Genomic DNA, 25,292 nt, shown 5'->3' with positions numbered 1-25,292 from the left:
GGGTGTCCATCAATCATTTGGCAATATGGGGACAACTGTGCAGGGGGTAGTGTGTACTGTAGGTGATTGTGCCTGTGTTGCTTCAGCCACATGGTTTCACTGTTAGCAGAGATATTCAGACATGTGTACTGTTAGACACAGTGATGTTGTCTGTCTCCATGTACTGCCAGGTGGACATTCTTGCTCACAGTGCTGTCTTGGGGGACAAGGGTGACTACAGCTGTGTCTGGTATTGTGGGTAGACACCTACATATTCATGGTAAGTTATGCCATTCGGGAGGGGGAGCTGCAGACTCCTGCTGCTGGGTCTGTGTATCCAGTTCAGCACCTTGATAGAGTGCTGGCAGGAGATCCCATACTTGTACACCAATTGACAAGACAGTCTGGGCTTATCTTGCTGTGGCAATGCCTCAAAGCTGTACAAATTTGCAGAGGTTGCCCAGAGGCAGGGGCCATGGGTCAGGGCATTAACCCTATTGTGGTGTATGGGCAGGTGTGTAGCCACCCATTTATATGTTTGCAGCCAGGGATAGTGTGGGCACACAGCTTGGTGTCAGACCCTGCACATTCCATTCTGCCAATGCACCCACCCCCCTCTGTTATTCTAAACTCTACCAGACATTATACATATATTCTCTGATACTTTCCCTAAGGGTATCACCCCATCACAGATGTGTGTTAGTGTTGGTCCACAGTTCATGCAGTGGGACATGGTGGACATGTTACTGTGGTTTGTCCACATGGCCTTGCATATGGCTTATTTGGAGTGTGTTATGTTGTTATTTGGGTGTCTATGACTTCACTTGCATTTGCAGTATGTGTGAGACACAGGCCTTTGGCAGAGGCCTGTGGGGCATTAGGTGTTGCTGCAGGCCACATGTGGCAGGCCATTGCATTCTATCAGGCCTACAGTCACAGATCAATAGACAGTATATTCCCCTGAGGTGACAGGGTAGGTGTGATAGGTGTTCATGCAATTTCCTTATATCAGTCTTGATCATGTGGTATGGATGCTGGCAGGATGCTATGTACAGCTAGGGACACACCTGCCTGGGACACCTGCACTGCATGCTTAAGTCTTCCACTATTGCCACGTACAGGAGGGGTCATTCCCCTTTGCAAGGATATTGCCAGAGAGGTACCTGTGGGTGGTGTTTGCGTGAGCTGGGTGCATGTGTGCTATGGACTGTACTTCTATCTAACACACAGATATGCATGTGACATTCATGGTATGCTGGCATGTGCAGGTACACCAGCTGTTTTCCAATACATCAGTCCTACCTCCTTTGTGATCTGCAGGTGTTCGGCCTGACATCACCAGTATCCCCTACTACAGGACCAGTTGCTGTAATGCATACCTGTATGTACAGTTCCAAGGATGTCTCCATTTCACAATGATATAATGTATACTGTATGTCTGGGGTACTTTCCTGTGTGTACTGCTTGTATATCTAGCCCAACATCCATGCCATGTCAGTCTTTCAGATGGTGACACATATTACCACCATACATTTACATTGGCTTACTGCTAGCAGGTGGTATACTGGTGGGGATTGTCCTTGGCACTGCAGTTATGAGGGCTTGTCCCTGTTATCAGCAGCACTAAGCTATGGCCACCAGGTCTTACCTCGACATGCATACATACTGACCACTTTCACACAATATGGAACACACACCATCCTACCACACACAAACCTGCATATTGTGCACATGCTGCAACCTATCCTGTTAGCTTGGGCACCTCTGGGCATCTCTGCTCCACTCGTATTATACCTACTCATGCATGTTACTGCATTTCTACAAAGGACTGGGGGGGCAAACCTGACTGTTACTACATTTCTATGCTGGAGTGGGGATAGGGGCACACCTGACTGTTTCTACATGTCTACATGGGAGTGGAGGGGCACACCTGACTGTCATTACATTGCTATGTAGGATGGGGGGACACAAGTGACACTTGTACACATTTGCTATGACTGTACTGGTATATCATGTACTCCATTTCATTCTGTATTGCTAACTATCCTGTTGTCTGTAGGCACACCTGTGTACTAAAGATCATGGCTTTGGTTGCCCTACATATTATTGTCTGATGTCCTACCCTTCAGACCTGGCATCCCACTGCCTGTCCTGCTGTGGTCTGAATGTGTAGGTCTGGGGGGGAGGTTAACCCTAGCCATCATTCTGGGGTCATGGCACAGGCCCTGTTTGGCTTTGTGTCGACCTGTCCTGCTGGCTGTGACTGTTGTTGGGTATGTGAACCTCCCTGACTGGCATGTGCGGGTCATATGGACACACATTACGCACAGCACATTTCCTGCAGTTGCTTCTGTCTCCCTGTCTAGCACTGGCTACTGTGGTATATGTTACACATGTCAGAGTGCCACTATGGGTGTCTACTGTCTGCTGCCATAACATTCAGCCACCCAATTCCCTTGCATGCTCACATCCATACCATAGCTACAGGTGACAACACATTCTACTCCATCTGGCAATTCGTAGGTTCATTGACTTACCTTGTGGGTGTGCCAGACTTACGGATGGTGCTGGAGGGCTGCCTATGTGAAATGCACACAGTACACCCCCTGTACATGATTGCGCACAGGTGGGGTCATGTTTGGCATCCCTTTCACTGTATGTGCAAGTTGGAGAGAGGTGTCATTCACCTGAGACCCTACTGTGTCAGAGCATGTGCTATGCGTTGCCTCTTTGCAAAGGCCAGGGAATGCTGGGTACGCCTCCTTCTGCCTACTGGAGCAGGCTCAGGTTCTTCCTCCTCTGGGTCACTCTGTGCCTTTGCAGGCCTTGGCATTGATGGGGGGCTGTGTGGCCCTGTCCTATACTGTTCCTGCTGCAGCTGTTTCTGCAGGATCATATTGTGCAGCATCACACATACCATAACAATTTGGGTACATGTAGCTGGTGCATACTGCAAGGCTCCACCGGATGTGTCCAGACACTGGAACAGTGACCTGAGCATCTCAAACACACACTTTATTATATGTCTGGCTTGTGCATGTGCCCCATTATGGTGTTATTGTTTAGGTGTGTGCACATTTCTGATAGGTGTTATTAGCCATGGCTCCAGTGTGTACCCAGCATCCCCCACTAGGTGACCACTGGGGATGTCCCCATTGGCAAATCTCTGGTACAGCTGCGTCAGATGCCATCTGTGGGAATCGCCATAGCTTCAGGGTCAGCCAGCACACACTTTCATTATAATGCCCTGGGCATCACAAACAACCTGGCAGTTGATGGAGGGGATGCCCCTGAGGTTGATGTAGGCCCTATGCATATGTGCATGCAGTCTATAGCACCCACTACCCCAGGGTATTCTGCTATTTGTGAAAGAGATGATTATTGCTGGTCAACACCTCATGGGTGTTGAGGAAATATACCTGCTCACTAGCATGTGCTGACATGGCATCCAGAAACTGGTGGAATATTCTGGATGCTGATGCCTGTGAAATCCCCATGTTATCCCCAGTTGTGCTTTGGGAGGTACCTGTGGCTAGTATACCTAGGCCTACACATACCTTAGTATCCACTGGGATGGGTTCCCCTCATTCGGTTTCGTGTGTCAGGTGTGGCCGGCACAGCTCAACTACTTGTGTAGGAGATCTCTGTCCACCCTATAGCACTCCACTATCTCCAGCTCATGTAGCCCCTGAGAGGTTACCCTGGGTTTATACAAGCTTCTCCGTCTTCTCACTGTGGGTTGTTCAGCAGCAAGCACATCCTCACCACCCTCAGCCTCTTACACATGTTGTTCTATGTTGCCTGCTGCAGCCCTTCTCATTTTGTAGGTTTGTTTGTTAAACTTTCCCCACTTGTATACACCGGTGGTGTAGAGTGTGGGAAACACCAGTGGGGAAGGTGTTTGGTTAATTTATGGTAGTGTTCTGTGCTGGGCTGCTGCCTGTGTAATTAGCTGCTTCTGATACATTTTACCTGCCAGATATGCTAGTTCTCCTTGATTACCTTCCTACTGCTGATTTCCCTTCCCATTGCCCTTCTGTTTGGACCTGGGGCCATGCTGCACAAACAGAGTACTCGGATGGGCACACTGTTGTTGCTTCCTGGTTTAACTTCTTTTTTCTTCCTGTAAATCCCAGTGTGCGTGCACCCCCACTTACAGTTTGTAAAGAATGCTGGACAGGTTTAGACACACATCCTAACTTGGCTGTGCTAAACTGGGAGCATACACAAGCCACAGGGCTCCAATCTGCTTACAGTATGCCTGACACACCCACCCATGATGTCACCTACCTCCTAGTCTTGCACCCTGTTGGGACCTGTCTCACATGCTGGGGAAAACCAGGATTCACTGTCCTTCCTCTCATTTGCATAGGATTGGATGCTAATGCATAGTTACATGTGTCACACTGTGCCTCCCCCCTTAGCAACCACTATTCACTGGCCAGGTTGTCTTTTGCCTGCCATTGACTTGCATGGCAGAATACTGATTTTAGTTAGACTGCTTTTTTTAGGTCTATTTTCTTATTTCCCCACGGATCCCGTTTGCACACCACTGCCCTATGCTTCAACAGCCGTGATCGGCGGACATATAATAAAAGTTGTATTTTGTACATTTTGCATTGTTTGCAATGCCAATGGCCTTATACTTGGCCATTGGCATGCTTCCTCAATGATATGCAGCCTTTATTTGGAGCTGTCATGTCCCCGTTTTGGATTTTGCAATACCGTACTTGATTACTAATCGAGTACATTTCTACATATTATGCTAGTCCTGCATGCCCTGATTCTTGCTTCCTGGATGGCAGATTTACCTCATCTGAATGGTTTTCACCTGCAAATGGGGTAATTTGCATACGGTGGCTGTGAACGTGTTGTACTAGTGCTAGAGTGCTCGCGCACGTCAAACGAGCACATACGTGGATTGCTCGGCCGCCATATTGCCAGCATTACCCCTTACACTGATCATGCACGCTGTGCAAGCTTTTGGGAATCCGGATGTGTGTGTGTGTGTGTGTGTGTGTGTGTGTGTGTGTGTGTGTGTGTGTGTGTGTGTGTTGGTGGGTGTGTGTGTGTGCATGTGCATGTGAGCATCAGCACAGTAACTGTAGTCAAGTATCTATTACTGTAGGTAAGACTGCACTAAAAGACACTAGACTCTGAGGTGAAAAATGTCTTGAGGAGACCATGAGTATTGCTCTGATCAGTAGCTGTATAGCATCATACTCATTTGCGTGTGACAGGACTTGGCTGCTAACCAAAGCAGTAATGAAAATTTACTTCATATCCTTAACACAATTACCCTTTACATGTCAATTGGTGCAAGTGGTGGGAATCAGTCCTCATACATCTGGAGCTATATGGTTCAAATATTGTTGGCAGTGGTGTGGGAGTTAAAGCCCATAATCCATGTCCATTACAGTTATGACTAAAACTACTCCCATGACCTGAATTGGAAAGACTTAAAGATAAGTAAGATGAAAATAGAGTCTTATTTGGATATTTCTACTTTTTCTGACAAAGATCATATGATTTTTTTTCTAAAACAGATCTGAATCTGAATTATAAAAAAAGCAGGTATGGAGTTGGAATAATGGTTATGGTGTTAACCTCACAAACACAAAGTGCCATGTTTAATTGTCATATTTGGAAGGGAAATGGCTAAGCTTAAAATGGCCCATGAGGATAGCCTAGTACATACCTATGAGCTAAGTCTCATCGCATGGCTGCTAAAACTTTGAATTTACTATTGCTTAAGGCCAACAACAAGTCTGATGAATATAAGTAGTGAAAGAGGTGCATATCCAGTGGGCTTACTTGGTTAGTAAAAAGAAAAAAAATCTGAATTATAAAAAAGGCATTTTGCTGTTAATTTAGTCCTTCTCTAGAAAATTGAGTTATTCGGTGTATATAATGTAATTTCTGGGCTTGTTTTACTCACATATGCATGGAACTGATAGATCCATGCTGATCATGAGGATGAGCTCTATTTATTACCCTTTCTCTATCCCACTCTTCTGAATGAGTATCTCTTTAATTTTTTTTTTGTTTTTCCAAATATCTCCTATCAGCTAAACCTTAAACACAATGCAGCTCTTATAATTACATATCAATATACACAGATATATGTCTTTTATATATAAAACACCAAATTCCAGCCCATTGCCCCCCTTCTAGGTATAGTCCTCAAAATCAATTTATTTTTCCCCTTTGCAATAGTTGCAGCTTGCGATTCCTTGACTTTTCTTTATTCATATCCTGATCATCTTAGAAATCCTATATATCATTTTCTTAACATATTTCTTCTCATTTAATAATTCCATATTTTGATTTTTCTTTAACAGCACCTGTTAAAATAATTCCATAGGTCATTTTGCTAAACACCTTTGCAACATTATTCTGTTTTTTCTTTACTTTACAAATACATTAATCACAGTACTCTTCTATAGTATGATCTATGGTTAAACACCTTTGCAACATTATTCTGTTTTTTCTTTACTTTACAAATACATTAATCACAGTACTCTTCTATAGTATGATCTATGGTTAAACACCTTTGCAATATTATTCTGTTTTTTCTTTACTTTACAAATACATTAATCACAGTACTCTTCTATAGTATGATCTATGGTTAAACACCATTGCAACATTATTCTGTTTTTTCTTTACTTTACAAATACATTAATCACAGTACTCTTCTATAGTATGATCTATGGTTAAACACCTTTGCAACATTATTCTGTTTTTTCTTTACTTTACAAATACATTAATCACAGTACTCTTCTATAGTATGATCTATGGTTAAACACCTTTGCAACATTATTCTGTTTTTTCTTTACTTTACAAATACATTAATCACACTTCTCTTCTATAGTATGATCTATGGTTAAACACCTTTGCAACATTATTCTGTTTTTTCTTTACTTTACAAATACATTAATCACAGTACTCTTCTATAGTATGATCTATGGTTATCCTACATGTCTGAACTATTGGAACATTGTTTCAACCTACTTTGCCCAGCCACTTGCTTTAGTTATTCTTACCTCATCTTTCTGTCTCTCACTGTCCCTTGCTCTGTTATCTTTCCCTTTTATCCCAGCTACACTGTATCTCCATGCTTCATTGACTCCATCGCTTCAAGGATAATTTTATTTTTCTGTTCTCTAACTAATGCCTTACTTAAATGTAATTTTTCTTCCCTTTCCAGCTTCCCTGACTTCAGTCACACCTCTCTTTTTCATCAGTATTTCTCTTTCTCTGGACTCTAGCCCTACACTGCTCTTATGGATACATCTCAACCTCTGACCACTGACAATCATAGCATCTGCCTTTACAAATCATACTAGAGTATCAGAAAGTGGATCATTTTGGTTTTCACCACTGAAGGTTGTTATATAGTAAACCTCATATAGTTAGAGTTAATGGATCTTTGTATGGGCTAAGTCTATGCATTCAGTAAAGTATGTACCATATACAGGTCTGACTTTAAGAGGAACTTTATAAATCTAAGAGGATCAACATGAAACATAACGGTCAAAATCATAGTGCTATGCATAAATCAGAGCAGTTGAGAGGTATGTTCATATGTCAGACGTACTCCATTTCTCATCATTAAATGAATAAATATATGATAGCTATTATTGTCGATAAAAAATAAACACAGTATGGCGTTGCTTTGGCAACTAAACAAAGAAAGAATATTGCGGCAATGCCTGCAGCCCCTGAAGATCAGTCCATAAAATCTTTTAAAAATCTTTTGAGACATTGTTACACAATAAAAACCAAGAAAAATAAAAAAAAACATACAGTGGATTAAGTGCTTTCATTCATATACTTGGACTTCATCAGAATCAATAAAGCACATTTTTTCCTTGCATTTATATTAATTAAATGATGACATCATCTAAAATACAACTGAGCATGTTAACCCTTTACTCCCTTCCCCCCAAAAAACTAGGGCTTTCATACACTTTTAAAAAACATAACTAATAGATTTTAAACCTTTTACATAAGTATTTAAAACTCAAATCATAACCATCACAAAAATGCATTGCACTTTCAACATGTACTTATCACAAATATATATTATTGTTGTTTGTCTCCTTTTGTGACAGAAATGGTGATAGAATGGTGACGAATCTTTGTTATTTTCACTTCTCTTTAAAACTCTATATGAATACTCTACTCTTTGTTTCTTATATTCCTGTTGCTACTACTCCCCCCACCCCCACCTTCTCCTTCTCCTTTCTTGGCTGCTAGTCCTTCAGTGCTCTAACCATTTCACTATTCTTAATAAAAAGCATCTTGTTTAGAAGTACATATTTTTTGCTGGTGCTGCTGTCCCATCATTTTAGTAGCAGCCAAGTTGAAAGAGATTTGCTCACAGTTTATTTGCATTGCTTTATCTCATATATTCATATGTGTTCAAAATTTCCTCTTCCTGAGGTATCAAGTCAAATGTTTTTGTGACTGTAAAACAACTGTCATTTATGTTTCCCAAATGCCATGCTAACCATCAATCCTCTCCCTTGCTGTCCTATGTGATTCAGCCCTAAAACCTATTAATTTCCTTCAGGGGTGAAAGTCAAGCTCCGAAAGTGGTACTGTTCTCATGGAATGGTTAGGGATTTTTTTAATGTCACCAGTCTCTACTGTCATACCTGCTACCTCCACATAAGTGGTTACAACATGTTATGCATGACTGCTTCCATGCATACATTCTCTAATTTAAGCCGGTAAGCATTTTGCATGCAAATCAGTGCACCACAGTTATGCGTTATAGACCCTATAAATGCTATCCACCTGTGGTGGGTGAGATGGTGTTCTACTGCTACTGCTCTCCCACATATTCTATAGTCCTTCATTTCCCAATCAACTAGCTAAACTTGTGTAACTTGATAATAAGTGAGGGCTGTATCATGCTAAGCAACATAGCTGTCAAGAAAAAATAACAGCTTTTATATTAATAGTTTATACACAAGCATAAATATAAACATTCTTCACAGCAAACTCCACTCATTTTCATCTTTCATATACTATCACCCCCACCCCTTCTAGCTTGTATGATATCATTCACACCTTTCTGTCTCAATCACCTTCTTCTCTTCTTCATTGATCCTGCCCTCTTCATCTCCACCTGCTAAACTGAATATATAGATGCAAGCTATTGTAGATTATGACAGGGAATGCAATAGGGCACTGTCAGTTCTTTTCCATTCTCAATTCTCTTTTAAGTTCGGCACAATCTGCCTTCTTTCTGCTTTCTTATAAAAACTGCACTTCTGCTTCTTCTCCCTCTTCTTGACTGCTACTTCTTCTACATACTCGCATCCACCCACTCTGGTAGCCTTCGATTTAAATGAGTCCAGTTTCACTGACAGAACACTTCTTTAAATTTGCTCCTTTTCCCAAGGTGGTGTGGCCTAGATGGTAATAGAATAAAGTGCAAAAAGCCTCCTGCAAGAGTATTGTAGGGATTGCCCTGCTTTAATTCAGACAGTCTTTTACCACTTTTATTCTCCCCAGGATTTATTAAACTTCCGTGCAGGACTAGCTTAGTCCTGCATGGAAGTGACTGTTTAGGAACAGGACGGCGGCGCGCAATGCAGATTAATAAGGCACGCTGCCCGAGCTCCTAGGCTTACACAGAGCATGTAAGAGTGCAGGGGGCATGTCTGAGAGCAGAGCTTTCAGAATAAACATGCCCCTGCAATGTAGAACAGTAGAAAGGGGTATGCAATGAGCGAGACCGCTCACAGGTGACCGCATATCCCCACCACCAGTCCCTCTTGTGTATAACAGCAACAGAATGTAGTAGTAAAATGAAGAAACCCTATTTTTATTTTTTTTTAAATCCGATTGAAGCAAAGTGTAGGTGCGTGGGTGTGCCCATCGCTTAGCTAAGGTTAAAGCAGCTTAAAAGGCTGAAGAGGATAACATGGAAGATATACACAAATAAAACAATGCAACAATAGTGTAGTGGGCAGAGCATTTGCCTAACGAAAAGGCATTCCCGGTTCGAGTCCCCCTACAGCACATTCGATTTTACAGGGTTTGGTTATACTATGGTGAGGACATGTTTACTACTACCTCATTCTTTTGCACTTCTGTGATGGCTTGGTGGATAACTAGTAGGGCTACGGTATATAGGGTCTTGGATTTGAGACCTGCATGGCTGTACAGTGGTGACTGCCCATGGGTGGGGACCACAGTCCCACTGTTACCACTAGGGGGCTTGTGGGCTTCCGATATCCCAACACCTCTCCCCATCAAGGTGTTTACCCCCAACATGTGTCATATACCACCCTTGTATGTGTCTTGTCTGTTAATCTACCCAACCTACCTCCCCAAATACACCTACTACCCCTCCCCAACATCCAAATCTCACCTGAAAAAAAGGGCAATCTGTTCCCACAAAAACTCTCGCCCCATACACAGCTGTTCATTTCACACATGTGTCCACTGGACACATGTAATCTGGTGTAATTAGCATCACAACTTATTATTGTTGTCCCCACCCTTCTCCCAGGGGTTTGAGTGTCCAAATCTACCTCCAAATTCAGTGTATATGCACAGCTGTTGCTGTAGAAGAAATGGGCAGCTATGGACCTTCCCTACACCATTCCTGCACATCGCTAGCTACTGTCTTTCTCTCTTTGTGCCCCTTTTTCACCACTTTCCTATCGAGCCTTTTTTCTTTTCCTTTAAAAAATTTAGCATGGGGGTAAGCAGGAGTAAGTACTTTTAAGCAGCAGTAAGCGGGTCTAAGCCTGTTTGCGTGGGGGTAAGCAATGCCTACACAGATTAAGCAATTTAGAAGCTAACTGAGTATAAGAAACTATAACCGGAAGTTAGCAGTGCTTACCTCCACACTAAAACTCGCAAACCCTCTTACAACTGCTTTAAAGTGCCTTAATTGTTATGTAGCCAATGGCCTGTGTTCTGCCCAGCAACAAAATAAACAGCCTCTGCAAGGCTCAAACCCAGAATCCTGCAAACCATAAACAAAGTGATTTCTCACTAAGCCATGACAGACATACATAAATCTGATGTTATCACAAACATATCATCCAGCACAATCATTCAACAGTACAGGAAATGTAGTAATATCATACCACACAACCTCTTAATGCAAGAATTCTGGATTAAGTGTTCCAAAATGTGGGTACAGATAGGGATATATGTCAAATATTGTTCTCATACACTTAAAACATTGCTAGTTAACCAGTTATATATATATTAAAACACATATTTTGAAGGAGATGAAGTCTGAAACACAAATGTGTAGTCAGTAGTTACTGACTTCAATCCTGAGATCATCCATGTCAATTGCCAAGAGAATGAGATGCAGGCCAAAATTATGAGCCAAACATGCATGGACATATGGACAAATATATATCTGTAAATGTAGACAGTCAGCTATATGTATATATACATATATATATATATATATATATATATATATATATATATATATATATATATATACATGACTCACAAATAATCATATAAACATCAATTGTATATAGATAGATAAATATGTTAATATGTTCATATGTATATATATATATATATATATATATATATATATATATATATATATATATATATATATATATATACACACACAAATAGAAATGTGTATAGCATGTCCACATGGGAACAACATCCTGAACCACTCAATACAACATAACATACCATATCCACTGTTAATGGGGATGGGGGCACAAATGAGGGATACCTGGTAATTACTGCTATGTTGCCCCCCTCCATAGCCCTAACAGATATGCTGTGCAATCAAATATTCAGCACATGCAGTTCCTAACTTCAGGACCCTCCACAACGCAGCTACAATGCTTTAGCAGTAAGCCAATTCACCTGTAAACTGTCAGGGCAATATCTGTAACATATCAAGCAGAAATGTCATTCTACTGTAGGGAATGTACAATGTGGAAGGAGTACACATTACAATGGCGCAGATATGTACACACATCTATAAATTGAGAAATATATTCAGGTATATGTATATCTATAGTGTATATATATATATATATATATATATATATATATATAGATAGATAGATTTAGATATATATAGATATATCAATAAATATATATATATATATATATATATATATATATATATATATATATATATGAACTTCCGTGGTGGTACAGCGGTAGCGTTGTTGCCTCACAGCAAGAGGTTCTCCCGTACGATTCACAGCTGGAGTGCGGGGAGAGCCTTCTGTGTGGAATCTGCATGTCCTCCCCATGGTTGGGTGGGTGTTTGAAAGACATGTGTAATGGGCGTGCCTTGATTGAACGTCAAGCTGGCACCTCATCGTTCATCAAAATCTACTGCCAATCCTTAGCAGACCGGAGTTCTGCTGTGACGACCCCTAACTGGAAAAAGCTGAAAAACAACAACATATTTATATATACATATATGAGATATATGTAATGAGGGATGAGTACAGTGGGACAATTACCCCCTTTCTTCTGGATGAAAACCCCTCAGTGATGAGGTGTGCCACATAGGTTCATAGGTTGGTACTAGGCTATCAGCCCTAGGGCCTATACAAGCCTAGCCATAAGAATTCCCTGGCTATTTCTTCCCACACTATTTACTTCCCTGGACCCCTGTCTAGCAGGGCGACTGACCTGATCCCCAGGGTGATCGTCAAGGTTCCTTTTGAAGACGGCCAAAGAGGCACTCTGCTTGACATGTATGGGCAATCTATTCCAGAGTCTGGGGAGTCTCTGGGTCAGGAACCTATCCCTCCAGCATGTTTTGTTTATTGTGATGACAAGCTATAGATCCCTGGAGTGTGTGGCTCTGAGGGATTGGGATTTCTTTAAGTGTAGCATGTCCAACAGTTCTGGGCTTGACATGGCCTTGTATGTTAAGCAGAGATTGCATCTGAGTAGACGATATGTGACAGACTATAGCTGGAGTTTTTTAAGGCGGTCAGCGTAGGGCATCTGCTTTAAGCCTGTGATTACAAGTGTGCTTTCTGAAGCATTGAACCAGGTCCCATTTACTGCACAGATATCGATGTTCCCCATTGTAGGTGTGCCTCAAAAGAGTGCCTTTGTAGGTTTAGACGTCTAGCATTGAGTAGCTGTAGCTTCAGTTTTGCATGCTTGTATCTGTTATGGTAGTGGTTTTGTCCTTTGAACCTTGCCTAAATAAGGCACTATGGGGATGCCAAGAGCTGTAGCCAGTAACCTGAATCCCAGGGGCAACAGGTGTAGACCATCTCTGGCACAGCATCGTGGTTTGTTAATCATGTTGTCCCAGACACACTGGATACCCTTTGAATGACATCAGAAGCTTAGCCACTTGTTGGTGTCATTGTTGTGTATATGTATATGTGTGAGTGTTCATATGTATATATATGTACATATATAAATCCATATATGTATGTGGATATGTATATGCCCATATATGTATGTGGATATGTATATGTGTATATATCTATATAGATATGTGGACATATGTGTACACATATATGTATACGATATGTCCAGTACATGGAGTGGAGTCCTACCTCAGCACCAATAGTCCCAACCCCTTAGTGCAAGGTGATGTCACGGATGTATTGCAGGTATACATGTAGACTGTTGCTACTGTCACAGGGGTGTCTTAACAGACATGTTAGGTGTGGGAGGTCACATCTGCTGCAGACATGTGCATCATTGGCTACAGACAGACATCCTGAGGGCATCATAGTACAGTACCGCTGCTAGCACAGTAATGATCCTGTGGACTAAAGCAGGGGCATGACCAATATATGTGTACAGTCTGGCACTCTGTGGTCAGTCCAGAAGTGTACACATGTCCCCTTCATGCAAGGCATGTGGACCACACCTCCCAATGTGGATGTTACTAACCATGTACATGGGTATATCACGACAATACTGGAGTACATATGCCCACACAATGCATGCATGCACAGATGCCAGTCTGTCCCGACACATAATACCTGGTGGTGCTGAGTACACATGGCGACATACTATCTAGTAGATAGTGACATACGTCTGTACAGCATACCACTGCTTTGTCAGAAATACACAACAGTTATGCTGGCCTGGCTGCAGTATGTCTTGCAAGTAACTGGACATAACAGCACACTTGGTAATTACAGTAGGCTGCTAGGCATGTCACAAAGCACTGGGCAAACAAAAGGCAGACTGCCAGAACACTGGGATGCATATTGTATGGGGAATACACATGTACCTGCGATTATAGAGGGTTCGACACACAGGTCACAGCACAACGTAGCAGACACCTGTGAGAAAATGCATACCCACATCTAATTTCAGTGCAGCCACAATCACATATGATACACAAGCTTAACACTGGAGCAGCATGTAATATCACATAGAACAGGACAGAGAACAATGGCGTCTACCACATTCAGTACAGAGCCCATGGCTCATAAGCGCAATACACATACAGTCATCAATCATCCTACCTCAAGGGTCTGCAACCTGTGGCTCTGGAGCCACATGTGTTTCTTCAACCCTACTGTAATTGCTCCTTGTACCTCTGAGCATTAATGGACACTCTACCACACACACACACACACACACACACACACACACACACACACACACACACACACACACTCACACACAAGCAATCACAACACAAGAACACAATTATGGACATATGTTAGGTATTGTTCTTATACACTTAGCTATATTATATTTAGTATAACTATATTTGAAACAGTACATCCTCTACTATCTTCATTGTAGGAGTCAAATAGCTGTTGTGCCTCCCGATGAATTTAGTTTGGTGGGTGAGGGGTCAGAAATGGCTCTTTGGATAGTGAAGGCTCCAGACCCCTGCCCTACGTACACAGACCACAGTACTGTACACAAAAACGCAGAATGACCAAGTAATGTCCTCAGAAACAGCCCCTACTACACACATGTCCAGCAGTCTGTTATCTGACTGGCTTGTTATCAGGTATGATGTCAAGAAATAATAGTGTACAGACCATATGCACCATATATATGTGGGCTTCATTTGCACAACACATGTGTGCACCTCTGCAGTCTAGAGGTCAGTGTATGTTGCAGTGTGCTATGCCCCTGCAAGTCAGTGTATGGGGGGTATACACCATAAGTATCCTAGGGTGTTACAACATGTGAGGACCACCAGTAGTAAGCTGCCTTAAGGTATGTGGATGTACATTACCATACATTTCACCTTGTGAACATTGCTGGCCTACTGCTTACTGCCATCAGTGTGACTGTGATAATTTCAGTTATGCAATGTTATGTGACAGATACCACCCATAGTGTCAACTCAGGTCTTTTCCCCCTAGGGCATTGCATGCAGAGTGTATTTAGATGCTGCTGGGCTATACACCTTCATTACATACTGTTGATTGCTTGTTATGCTGTGGCCAAGTCTGTCTTTCCTGTTCTACTACTTGAAGGCCTTGGCATGGACACCAATAGATATGATGTTTTCGGATTACTGTAATAAATGATCAGTTTGAGTGTTGCATTACTCAGTTTGTATATATGTCAAAGCATAATCAGCTATATGACATGGCATATACAACTGTAATAGTACACAACTGAACCTTTCCTATGTATGCAAACCCGTGTGTTGTGTTACATCCTTTGAATTCTCTATGGGTATATGTGTCAGGCAACAATTGCCTGTGGTATGGGTGACTCATACACTGTCCAACACATAAGATTGCAACTGTAGGGATACTGGCTGTTCAATATGATGTGCACCCTCTGATTATGTATCTTCCTAGACATACCACTGTGTTTGTATGTGTAGTTACATATATATGTGTATATATGTATATATATATATATATATATATATATATATATATATATATATATATGCATACTTGTGTCTGTGTATATGTATCATAGGACTTATTGCTTACACATTGTACATTCAGTATGGTAGCCAACCTGTACTGCATGATATGTTATCAATACCAGCCTGACATAATACATCTCAGACGGCTTAACTGTTAACATCTTGTGGCTATGTAGTGCCAAGTCCTGGTTATGACATTTGCAACAGTTGGTAATGTATTGCAGGGCAGACCTGTTTTGCTGTGTAGGGGGGATATCAATACGTGTAAGACATATGTTACTTGAGTCCCCCCCACCTCCATTAATGGTGCCTGTGTTCATATATGTCTTTGCTATGTTCTCTATTATATCTATAGATATATATCTGTATATACATATCTCTATATATATATATATATATATATATATATATATATATATATATATATATATATATATATATATATATATATATATATATATATATCTATATATATATATATATATATATATATATATATATATATATATATATATATATATATATATATATATATATATACCTAATAAACTCTTTCTGCACGTGTTTTTAGTCCTTTTTAATTTAATTGCATTTTTAAACTGTTTGGTCTAATATTGCTACATACTCAAGTGTGCTAGCTTGCACTGCATGTGAATTGTTTTTACTATTGTTTTTGCTACTTCTCTGTAAAAAAAAAAAAAAAAAAAAAAAAAAAAAAAAAAAAAAAACTGTAAACCTGTTTCCTACCTTTCCTGTAACTAGTGTTCCAGATACAGATTTGCTGTATCCAGGACTGTATGTAAGCTTCTGTACCCCCCAAGCCTTTCTGTCTTGGAGGAAAGCCTTCTAGCTTATCAGTGGGAGTGGTAAGCACTAGGTAACCTGTCTACCACATAAGGAGTGGTTCTGGCCCAGAAATTGTAGTTATTGTCCATTTGGGCAATCTTCCATCTCTCTCAACTTTCTGATTTGAAAGCCTGCATTTGCACTTGTTTCTGTCCTGTAGCTCGTCTAGTGCAGATGCAGATTCTTAATTTTAGCACTTAAATTTGCTTATTCATGCTCAGCACGTGTTCAGAACGTGTAAGTACTAAATAAGCTACTAATTACTATAGCGCTCAATCTTCCTCATTAACTAGAGGAAAACAGTTTTTGTACTTACTTTTCTCACTGGCTTAGAGAAAAACAGCTCTTGTACTCACTTTCCTCACTTATCTAGACGAAAATAGTTTTTTTTTATTCAGGCATGTCCAAGGGTCAGCTCCCAGTTTTCTCTTCTGTCTATCTGATGAATCTGGGCATCTTGAGGCAATGTAGAAATTGCCTCATGTACACAGACAACCCTCTCCTTCTACCACTCAACACTACTACCTGTGAGAGATGCACTTATCTAGCCAAACTGGAGGTAAAGCTCTCTCCAACCAAGACTGAACTTGACAGTCATGAGGAGAAGGTAAACATTTGTACCACACCACACTCATCACATAGTCTCACTAAATCTACACCACCATAATCCACACATAGTAACACAAAAACATTTGCAGAGGCTCTCAATAATAATCTGTCTAAGCAGCAGAGATCTCCAAAGCAGAAACGCAAGCAACCTCCATCCCCCAACACAACCCAAATGACACATAGCCCACAGACTCAGTGTGCCACTCAACCACAGCCAATAAGGCAAAACAACGTACCCAACACACTAGTCATAGGTGACTCTATAGTCAGGCACACTGATGTCCCACTCACCAGGCTAAACAAGGAGAAGGTTACTGTCAGCTGCCTGTCGGGTGCCAGGATCCGCCACATAACCCATGCACTTAGGTCACTCCACAACAAGTACAAATATGACTCTGTCATTCTCCATGTTGGTGTGAATGACCTGAGACGTACCTCCCTGGACTACATGAAAAGAGACATGGAAGAGCTCTCCGATCTTGTAACCCAGGCAGGTATGACCCTAGCTCTGAGTAGCATTCTGCCATCGCCCAGAATGATGCCGAAGTGCAAGGGCAAAATGATTGACTTCAACAATTGGCTAAGCTTCTGGTGTCATTATAAGGGGATCCAGTATCTGTCTGCTTGGGATGACACGGTCAACAGACCATGATGCTTTGCCACAGATGGCCTGCACCTGTCGCCCCTGGGATTCCGGATACTGGCTAAGGCCCTTACTGTCCCTATAGTGCCTTTTTTAAGCAGGGTTCAAATAACAAATTCATCACCATAACAGGAACAGGCAAGCAAAAACTGAGGGCAATGCTACTCAATGCTAGATGTCTAAATCTCAAAATGCACTCACTCGAGGCACTCCTTAAAATGGAGAACATCAATATCTGTGCAGTGACTGAGACCTGGTTCAAGGCTCCAGAGAGCACCCCTGCACTACCAGGCTATAACTCATACCACACTTTTCGGTCATGTAACCTGGCCAAAACACCAAAGGCGGAGGTGCGTCCATATTCATTAAAGATATCCACACCTCCAGGCTAGTTGCTCAGCATAATGCATCCGAGGGTATCCAATTGCAACTAACTCTGGGCAAAACTGCAGTCCAAATTGTAGGTTGCTACAGATCCCCCACCATGTCCCAGGATTCCCACTCCTCTTTTCTTGATGTACTGGAAAATATTAGGGTTCAACCAAACACCCTAATAATGGGCGACTTCAACTACCCCACCATTAACTGGGAAAACTACTCGTGTACCAACTCCTTAGCTCAATGTTTTCTGGAATTCATAAACTCCAATGCCCTAGATCAACTTTTCTACACCCCCACCAGGGACAACAATATCCTAGACCTAGTCATTACCAACAAGAGTGACTAGTGTTCCACACCTGAAGTCAACTCCTCATTGGTCCGATCCGACCATAAGCTAATCACCCTTGAGATCCACATTTCACACCCACCCCCATTAAGGAAACCACAGTAAAAAATTTCTCCAAAGCCAACTTCATGCTTCTTAAGACAGAAGTGGTGAACTTCATGAAACCCATGCAGATGGACAATACAGTTACAACTGCTGACTCCTACACAAATGCACTCTATAAGCACTTACACGAGTGCATGGATCGCGCTATCCCAAACAGAACCAAGATGCTATCCTCCAAAAAAAGGAAGCCAATCTGGTGGTCCCCTGCCATAAACAAACTGTACAACAGAAGGAAGAAACTGTTGCAAAAGAGAATAAAATCCCATGATTCGAGGAGCTCCCTGGTCAGCCTCAGTAGGAAGCTAAGATCCCTTATAAGATCCTCCAAAGCTAGCTACAAAAACAAAATAGCCACTTATTCCAAGGACAACCACAAAGCATTCTATAGCTATGTCAAGAATCTTGATGGCAACACCCAGATCTGCTCTGAGTTACAGCACAAAGGCACGAAAATTACAGAACCAACTGATATTGCCAACATCCTGGCAGATAGGTTCAGTGCTAACTTTAACCCCCTCTTACCCCCTAAAGGGCCCATATCTATACAGGAAGAATGCAGAGTTCCTGTAATCACAACTACGCAGGTAAAAGCTGCACTTTCTAAAGCCAAAAGCACAGCATCCATGGGACTGGACAACATCCCAGGCTGAGTTTTACATGAACTTCAGAACGAACTGGCTCCCAACTTAAGCCCCATGTTCAATAATAGCCTCGCATCAGGCTTTGTGCCCACTGAATGGCGCACAGAAACAGTTATCCCACTCCACAAAGGGGGAGCCACCACTGATCCCAGGAACTATCGACCTACTAGCCTGATGAGCCTGGTCTGCAAGGCCATGGAACGTATCATCATGGAACTCATAAACAAAGACATTGGTAACCTCCAAACTCTGGATCCCACCCAGTTCGGGTTTGTGAAAGGCAGATCATGCCTCCTGAATCAAATCGACTTCTTTGAGGCAGTCACCAAAGCCGTAGATGAGGGTAAGGTGGTTCACACAGCCTATCTTGACCTCGCCAAGGCTTTCGTCAACATCCTCCATTCTGAAATTATAGCTAAACTCACTAAATTAGGTATAAATCCGTATGTCACAAGATGAGTTGCCAACTGGCTCACTGACAGAACCCACACTGTAAAAGCTGTAGACTCCAAATCTGACCTCAAAGCAGTGACAAGTGGAGTACCACAGGTTTCCATCCTGGGACCTCTCCTGTTTTGTATCTACTTCTCTGAAGTACAGGCTAACACAGAAGGCCTCTGGCTAACGAAGTTCGCAGATGACTGCAAACTAGGAGCCATAGTCAAGTCCCCAAATGATGTGGACATCCTACAGAAGGGCCTCACTGAGACAGATGCCTGGTGTCAGAGTCATGGCCTCAAGCTCAGTGCCAAAAAGTGCGGTGTCATCCCCTTTGGCAAAAACTAAAACCCATGAACTATCACATAGGTAGCAATCTACTTAACACCGAATGCATGACAAGAGACCTTTGGACCCAAGTGAACAGTAGTCTCTCCTTTGATAGTCACATCACCACAGTAGTCAGGAAGTCCTTCTATGTGGCACACTGCATCATAAAAGGGTTCTCATCCAGGAAAAAAGAGGTCATTGTTCCCCTCTACTCAGCACTCATTAGACCCATTATAGAGTACAATGCCCCTTTTGGAATGTACTTCACAAGACATCGGCAGCAGCTGATAAGGCCACAGAAGTACCTCACAAAGAGGATTACTGACCTCAAACAAATATCCTACACTGACCACCTCAAAAAACTCCAGCTTTATTCTGTAGCATATCGCCTACTCCGAGGTGATCTCTGCCTAACATATAAAGCTATGACAAACCCAGAGCTGTTGGACATGCTACACCTAAAGAAATCCCAATCCCTCTGAGCTACAGGCTCTAGGGACCTAAACCTTGTCACCACAATAAACAGGACATGCTGGAGGGATAGATTCCTGTCCCAGAGACTTCCCATAGTCTGGAACAGGCTACCCATATATGTCAAGCAAAGTTCTTCATTAGCACTCTTCAAGAAAAATCTTGATGAGTGGATGGGAAATAGGAAATACACCCCTGGGATCACTTCTGTGTCTCTGCTTGACAGTGGCACAGGAAAATAACTTTCTTGGGTGGCGTAAGCCAGAACCTTGTTGCCTAGGCTTACGTAGGCCCTTGGGCGGATAGCCCAGTACCTAACTATGAACGTATAAACCTGTATATATATATATATATATATATATATATATATATATATATATATATATATATATATATGGTTTACCATTACAATTTCGCCATGCAATTCCAAGGATATGAAGTATTCGAACAACAGATGTTCAAATACTTCATATTTCGGCAGGTTACGTGAGCGAACGGTATAATTTCGAATGGACTGCGCATTCGCAATTATAATCTTCGCTGATGTAAAGGGATCACGGTACAGTGTGGTTAGGGAACTACATCCCTTTCCTCACTGTAGTGTGATCTCGGAGTTGGAATATTAAGTTAGGGGGGATGTGGGGTGCAAGGGGGCTTGACCCCTGCATAAACGTGATTTTAGTCTTGCTAGTTAAGGAGGTAAGGGAAGGGTGGGATTGCTGTTAAGTGTCGAAAATGTCATGAATGACATTTTTGACATTAACAGCTGTTTTCCGACATTGGGAACATTCAGAATTGTGTACTTTCAGCGAATCACTTCGCTAATAAGTACACTTTTTTTTTTATTTTCGTAATTATGATAGTAAACCTATATATATATATATATATATATATATATATATATATATATATATATACATATATATATTTATTGACATATATATGTAGACATATATGTACAGATGTATGCATGGAGAGAGAGAGAGGTATATATTTAGTTTATATAGATATATATATATATATATATATATATATATATATATATATATACATATATATATATATATATATATATATATATATATATATATATATATACACACACACACACACACACATCTAAGTACATTTTCTGTTCTGTTGAATGATTATGCTGGATGATATGTTTGTGATAACATCAGAGTTATGCATAGTTGTTATGGCTTAGTGGTAAATCACTGTGTCTATGGTTTGGCTAGTCCTGGGTTAGAGTCTTGCAAAGACTGTTTGTTTTGTTGCTGGGCAGAACAAAGGCCATTGGATACAGAGTGATTAAGGCACTTTAAAACAGTTGTAAGTGGGTTTGCACAAGTTTGCATGGAGGTAAGCACTGCTAACTTCCGGTTGCAGTTTCTTATACTCAGTTTGCTTCTAAATTGCTTAAGCTGGATGGGCAATGCTTACCCCTGTGCAAACAGGCTTAAACCTGCTTACAACTGCTGAAAAGTGCTTTAATCACTCTGTATCCAATGGGCCATGTACTGCCTAGCATCAAAGTAAACAGCTCCTGCAAGTCTTGAACCCAGGACACTGCACATCATAGACAAAGTAACTTACCACTAAGCCATGCCAAATACAAAGAAATCTGATGTTTTCAGAAACATTTCATCCAGTCCAGTCATGCAACAGTACAGAGAATGTATACCAACATCTAGATGTATGTGTGTGTAAATATATTAATATCTAAACAGATACTACATATCGATATACATATATATGTATATATATATATATATATATATATATATATATATATATATATTTCTAAAACTATATACATATATATTAATATATATGAACACCTATACATGCAAATGCCTACATCGACACATATATGTGTCTACACCTATATGTCTACATATACATAGCAAGATACATATGTGTAAGCAGATATATATCTATGTAGGTATATACGGAAATAGGTATATATATATATATATATATATATATATATATATATATATATATATATAAGTAGATAGCCATATATGTGTAGATAGCAATGGCAGATTAACAAAAACACATATGTCCACATGCACCGTTAATGGGGTTGAGAGGCCCCACACACTATACGTCTTGTACAAATAGGCAACCCCCCACAGCCAAACACGTCCTCACTGCAATACACTACCAAGTGTTGCAGATCCCATAACCAGGACCTGACATGACATGGGAACAAGATGTTAACAGTACTACATCCCACCTGTATGATGTCAGCCTGGTATTGGTAACATATCATGCAGTACAGTCTGCCTCCCATAGGAAATGTAAAATGTGGAAGCTATCAACATCCCCAGGATACAGATACACAGACACAGATATGCAGATACATATATATATATATATATATATATATATATATATATATATATACATACATAGATATACATGTGACTACACACACACACACAGATATATGTACAGTAAGACACATATGTAAAAGGTGCACACAATATGGAACAGCCACTATGCCTACAGTTAACACATGAACAACTGGACACTGTATGGGCCAACCGTACAAATGACAATTGTTGCCTGCAAAATATCCCCACAGAGAGGTCATAGGGAAAACACCACACACAGGTTTGTAGAAATGGAATACTTTAATTGTGTACTATTACAGTTCTATATGCCATGTCATATAGCTGTTCAGACACTGACATCCATATAAAACCTAAACTAAATACTTAAACTTAAACTAATACAGTATTCTGGAAAGGTTCACAACTGTTGCTGTCCAGGCCAAACCTTTCAAATTGTACAATAGTGAGGACAGACTGGGTCACATGATACCAAACAATCAACAGTATGCAATGCAGGTGTATAGTTCAGCAGCCTCTAGCTACACTCTGTACAAAATCACTAGGTGTTAAAGACGTCATGTGACAAAATGGGTAGTAACTGTTACATAACAAGGCATAACTGACACCATCACATGCACACTGACAAACAGAACAGTTTGTATGGCAGGAGGCAGTAGGCTTGCATTAACCCAATTTATGTAAGTAATGTAAATATAGGTGAAGTATATGGTACTGTACATCCAGATACCTTAAGGCAACTCACCCCTGATACCCCCACATTTTTTAACAGCCTAGGTCATTTATGGTGATCCCCCGCCCCCAGACTCAATAATACAGGGCAATATATAACTGTTACATACACTGGCCTCTGGAGTGCATAAGAGCACACATGTATTGTGTAGGTGATGCCCACACATATATGGCCCCAACCCCACCGTATGTGTGGGGGAAACAAAAGCAGTAGACTAATGGCAGCAATGGCAGTGTGATATACTCACAGCCCACTATGGAACAACCCCCGACAGCATGACATATGTGCAAAGCTTGATATGTAGGTGGAGGGCAGAGGATGGAACACAGGCACAAATGCGGACAACTGTTGCCATACACTAAGCAAGTTGCTGGTGTTACAGGATGGTCTGCAACATGCCCTTAGTCAGGGAATTGAGGTTAGACACAGAAATGGATTTTGCCATGTACTGATAGCACTTAACACACACACTGCCAATGAAATATCCGACACAGGACCTGTGTATTGGACAGACAACACATGATATGCACACCTCTGGCCACCAAGAGGATAGGCCCACAGTTGAGAGCTATGCAGACAGACTGCATTCCAAGGTAAAGTAGTATGTAAACACACACCCTGTAACACCAGTACTATATAAAGCATAGTACTGTACAACTCTACTCACACTTTGTCTGCAGTTCCTGAACCTCCTACAAATATGTATCTGCCCTGAGTGTGCTGGTTCTCCTGTAAGAGGTATTGCTACCTGCTGTCTGTAACACTGATTCCTGCACACAGGAAGGAAGTTCATCACACAGGCAATGTAAAGGGACCACACCCACATGATGTAGGGAGTTAGAGTAGGTGGTTGCCATAACAGTTGGGATTGGAAGTACTACACGTGTGTAATCATATATATGGTTATCTGGATAATAATATGTACATATATTTCCACCATATGTCCTGAACATGGAGTCTAGCCCTACCACAGCCTCTATAGTCCCACAGTCATAGTGCAAGGGGATGTCAGGTATGTATAGCAGGGATATTAGTAGACTATTGCTACTATCATTGGGATTGTCTTCACAGACATGTTGTGTGTTGGAGGTCACATCTGTTTATAACATGTGTGCCATTGGCTATTGATAGACATCCTAAGGACATCATAGTAAAGTACCGCTGCTAGCATGTCATGCCCCTGTGGACTGCAGCAGAGATATTGGCCAATATATGTGGACATTCTGACACACTCTGTACAGTCCAGAGGTATACACATAACCCCTTAGTGCTAAACATGTGTGCCATGCCTGACAATATGGATGTAGACAGCCATGTAGATAGGTATATCACATAACAACTGGAATACATTTGCCACAATAGGTTATGCATTCACACACCCCTGTCTGGCCTGACACATAATAACTGTTGGTACAGGGGAGCCATGGCCACATACTACCCACTAGATAGTGACATACATCTGTGCAACACCCCACTGCTCTGTCGGACATACATGACTGTTAAGGGAGGCCCAGCAGCAGTACATCTGGCAAGTATCTGCACATG

The sequence above is a fragment of the Protopterus annectens genome, chromosome 5.part0, assembly GCF_019279795.1.
Source record: "Protopterus annectens isolate FY-2018-M chromosome 5.part0, PAN1.0, whole genome shotgun sequence".
Taxonomy (NCBI): Eukaryota; Metazoa; Chordata; order Ceratodontiformes; family Protopteridae; genus Protopterus; species Protopterus annectens.
This window is presented reverse-complemented; position numbering follows the sequence as displayed.